General features: G+C 37.1%; 1 long non-coding RNA gene across 1 annotated transcript; it reads right to left on the bottom strand.

Moving 5' to 3' along the window:
- Positions 1-725: 725 nt before the first annotated feature.
- Positions 726-2290, bottom strand: LOC116053498. Its single transcript, XR_004895865.1, has 3 exons — positions 2131-2290; positions 980-1114; positions 726-816 (listed from the first exon to the last, which is right to left on the bottom strand). It is a non-coding gene; the product is annotated as an uncharacterized LOC116053498 (long non-coding RNA).
- Between the last annotated feature and the right edge of the window lie 2422 nt (positions 2291-4712).

The raw sequence follows: 4712 nt of genomic DNA, 5'->3' as shown, positions 1-4712 counted from the left end.
TAATAAAATCGTTGGATTCGAATTATTATCATGCTATTTATTTTGTTTTATCTATTCTTCTCAGTTTTCTATAGAGATAAAATGGTATAGAATGGTTTCTGCACAGCAAGTGAATAAGAGACTGGTTTAACTTAGTGGAATATATATATTTAAAAAATTTTATAATTCTGGATTCGCTTCTAGTGAATGTTAAAATTTTTCAAAACGTAACGTTTTAACCAAGGACCCTTTCAGTGTTCGGGCTGGTAAGTTGATATACCCCGAAACAAATTATCCACTGAAATATAGACGTTTCTTTCGCCATGCAAAGTCTATGTGAAAAGTCTTTTTGGGCCATGGGGTGCAGTACCACCGTTATCCGCTAAGCCCATGGTGGCTTTTAGACTCGGCGCTCTTCCTGGAGGCTTGGCCAGACCACATCAAGATGTTGGGTCTGGGAACTCTCCATTGACAGGGCTCAATCCGAGGGGCAGGATAAACGGTTGTCTTTCAAACTCCCTCTGCATGCAATAGGATAGCGCTACAACCAGGCTGATCCTGCAAGAGATCATAAAGTAGTATTCACTCAGTTAAATTGCAGAAATCTACCACAAACATTCATGAAAAACAAATGTTCAAAAAAAAAATAAAATAAACTTTGTATTATGAAATAAGACATCCAAGGAATGCATATAATTCTCCCAGTCTCTGCGTGAAGTAATGTAAACAAAAAAATAAGTATACGCAAATTACACACCTCTCCAAGTATGATGAGAATGTCATTTTTCTCCCTGAACAGGATCGGCAATAGCAGGATTGCAGCTCTGAAATCAATCCCTGAAAAATAAGTAAAAAAAATAAAAGAAAGTGCATTAGGTGAATGTACAGTGTATTTTGGTTGGTTAGGCCTTATCTTGTCTGAAGACAAATAGAAAAGAAATTAAGCTTAAATGGCTCCACAACACTAGGGGTGACCACGGCTGATCAGTGAGTCACTTACCAGGGACATCTTCGGTGAGGGCAGCCTCTCTTTCCTCCAAAGCCAGATCTGCAAGGGGAGATTTCCTTTGTCAGTCTAAGCACTGTGAGTACTAGGATCTTAAAGCCATCTTAAAATCTTCGGCAGATATTCATTCTGTAACACAGCACAAACAACAAACAGGAAACATGTCACAACATTATCATAGGATTTTAAAATTAAATTTCAAAGAGAGCCTTTAGTAATTTAATATGAACTCCAACACAAATATAGGGAAATAAAACATGTAGACAAACCCTGCATGGACTCTTACAATAAAACAATAGTCTTAAAATGTATGGCAAATTAACCATACTGTAACAATACTGTTACAGTAAAAGTCCTGCAGTGTAAATGTTACTTAAGCAAAAGTCTGTAAGTATTATCAGGATAATGTAGTTAAACATTAAAAGATGTTAGAAAGTGTAAAGGATCCAACCAGTTGTGTGTTTAATGGACTAATCATCTCAGTTTACTTTAGAATCAAACATCAGATTTTATAAACTACATGTGTTCTGTGAGCAGTAATCTTAATGTGTAAAGTAACTAGTAACTAAAGCTGTAACAGATGAATGTAGTGGAGTAACTAAAGTAACTAGTAACTAAAGCTGTAACAGATGAATGTAGTGGAGTAACTAAAGTAACTAGTAACTAAAGCTGTAACAGATGAATGTAGCGGAGTAACTAAAGTAACTAGTAACTACAGTTGTAACAGATGAATGTAGTGGAGTAACTAAAGTAACTAGTAACTAAAGCTGTAACAGATAAATGTAGTGGAGTAAAAAGTAGAAAGTGGAATGAAAAGAAAAGACTCAAGTAAAGTACAAGTACCTCAACATTTAGACTGAAGTACAGTACTGGAGTAAATGTACTTAGTTACATTCTACCCCTGCGTTCGGACTACAAAGACTGTGCAAGATTATGCATTACAGTGTGTACACCCTAATGCATAATGTTACACTACATAAACTACCTGAGCCAGGTGAATTCAGATCCAGATAAAAACTTCTTCAGTAGTAACCTTTACATTTTATATTATATATATATATGTCTATGAGATTATAGAGTTATTTTCCATGGTTCTACTTGGGCCTAATGTTATAACAATCACATAACATTACTGTTACCGGTACCTTGATTCCACTGTAGCCTTCTCTGAATGTACCGGGACAGGCTCAACGGTTAGTGTCACGGTTTCTTTCCACTGCTGTACAAATCGGTTGAATTTGGCTTGCTTCTTAAACGATCCTTCAAAGAGGTATGAAACCATCCAATCCATAGTCCACTCCTTCTCCGTCAACTTCATTATCTAACGTACAATACAGAAAAGAAAAACAGCAATGTTAACCACCACTGTGGTAACAGTATAATGTAATGTTACACATAAAAAGCACATTATGCAATCACGCTTCTCTATCATCCTCCGTTTGGTCCGGACCTAATATCCATATAAAAACACAAAGTAGGGTGCCCAGATAGCTTAGTTGGTAGAGCGGGCGCCCATATGTAGAGGTTTACTCCTCGACGCAGCGGCCGTGGGTTTGACTCCAACGTGCTGCCCAGCAACTTTTTGCTGTTTGCTGCATGTCATTCCCTTTCATGTCTTCAGCTGTCCTGTCTGTTAAAGGCCTAAAATGCCCAAAAAATAATCTTTAAAAAAAAAAAAACACACACACACACACACACTATATTAATATAACGTAACGTTAGGCCTATCTTACTTTTTTTATTAATGATAATAATCGGGTTATTTTGAAAACAGCAGCTAACTAGCTAACGTTAAATGTTAAGCTTAGCTAGCTACTCGAAAGGGAGGTTAACCGTTGGTTAACCGTTGGTCGGTTCTGTCAGTTAACGTTAACGTGACTGCTGTTGTAACTTGACGTTAGTCTTTGTAGGTTAATTAACGTTAACATTACATGGTTTTACGAAAATGTTCTAAGACAGTTTGACGACAAAATAAAGAATAAATCATCATTTCAAACCCTCACTGGCTACCGATAGTCACATTCCGCCCAAATGGCTTTGCTTTACCATTAACATATATTTCAGAACAAAAGACTTTTAGGCGGCAAAGACGCTTTTTATCGTTCTCCTCAGACGCAGTCCAGCTAACGTTTTATAGCTAGCGTTAACGTAAGTCAGAAGAAAAGACTTTTCGGCGGCAAAAACGCTTTTTTTATCCTCTGACGCAGTAGTCTTATAGCTAACGTTAATGTTAGCTAGCTATCTCAATGGTCAACTGTAGCTAAGTACCGTTAGCTAGCTAAGTACCATGTCGTAACATGTAGAATGGCAATATGGGACATAATACTGCTAATGTTTTAACGAACTAACCTGTTAACGTTAATAATGGCAATCATCAATGTCGAGTGTAGCTAGCTAATGTTGACAGAGTATGAACTTGGCTAGTGCTAACAGTAAAGTTAACTTCCAACTTTGAATATTAACACCACAAACACAGATTAAAAATGCACATAATTTACCTTTGAATTTACTTCGCTCCTCTTCAGTGACCTTTATTCCAAAATGAAGTAAGCCCGTGATTAAATCCTCCATTGCTAAATGTCCAAGCGCCATCCTCCAGACTTTGATCGACACTGACGGAGACTGACAGTTGGATCACTGTCGATTCACACATGTATCCTTCCGCGCTGAAGTATTTATGCTTCCGCCGAGTCGAGCTCTCGTTAGCATGTAGGTAGATCCTTTCAATAGAACACAACTTAAAGCGTTAACAATTATTTGTCTGTTTCATTCTAATATAAATAGGGTAAAGGGTTTGAAAATTAAATTCTTCAATAGGCTACTGTTTGTGAATATAAATATAAATTATTACATAGGCCTACTCCTCATTAACATGATTAAACCACCAAAAAAACATTCTGATTTATTTTGCCATTGTCTACTATGTGAAGACATATGGCTACTCAAAGATAATTTACACAAGTTCAGATTATTATAGAAAATAGCACACTAACACATTAAAAGTTGCTGGGCAGAATTCAGATTCACTGTCCATCACATCAACAGTGTGTGTAGTAAAGATGTCCAGACGCTCATTAAACGATGCTTCCAAATGACACGTGAACAACTGAGGAACTTTTAATACATCGTTCCGACATAGTTAATACGTCGCTGCGATGTATAGATTGCGATCATAATAAGACGTCCAGACGCTCAATAAACGACGCTTCATTATGACCCGCGAACAAATGAGGAACTTTTAATACATCTCACCGACATAGTTAATACGTCGCTGCGATGTATAGATTGCGATCATAATAAGACCTCCAGACGCTCAATAAACGATGCTTCATTATTCTTCTTTATGACCCGCGATCAATTGCAGACGAAGCGATCAATTGCATACGTCGTGCCGACGTATGTGTGCTTACTGGGTACTAACCTTACAGCTGCAGCGCACTGGGTTTACGTGTTTACAGGTATATCTGGCAACCCGGCCAGGCTGACGAACTGGGCAGTTGATAACAACAAACACGCCAAAACACAAAGACAAATTCCGTCACGGAACAGAAATTTCAAAAGGAGAAAATACTGGCATTAGCATTGTTGTCAGAAAAGATAGTATTTCAACTTAGCATGTTTTCTTAATATCTGATGACGCATTGGGGTCATTTTTGGATTTATTACAGTAATTATATTACATCTTGGACCTTTAAAACATTGAAACAAACTATTTATATTACTTAAT

Source organism: Sander lucioperca, chromosome 19, assembly GCF_008315115.2.
Source record: "Sander lucioperca isolate FBNREF2018 chromosome 19, SLUC_FBN_1.2, whole genome shotgun sequence".
In the NCBI taxonomy this organism is placed as follows: Eukaryota; Metazoa; Chordata; class Actinopteri; order Perciformes; family Percidae; genus Sander; species Sander lucioperca.
The sequence above is the reverse complement of the archived record's forward strand: the minus strand, read 5'-3'. Positions and strand labels throughout refer to the sequence as shown.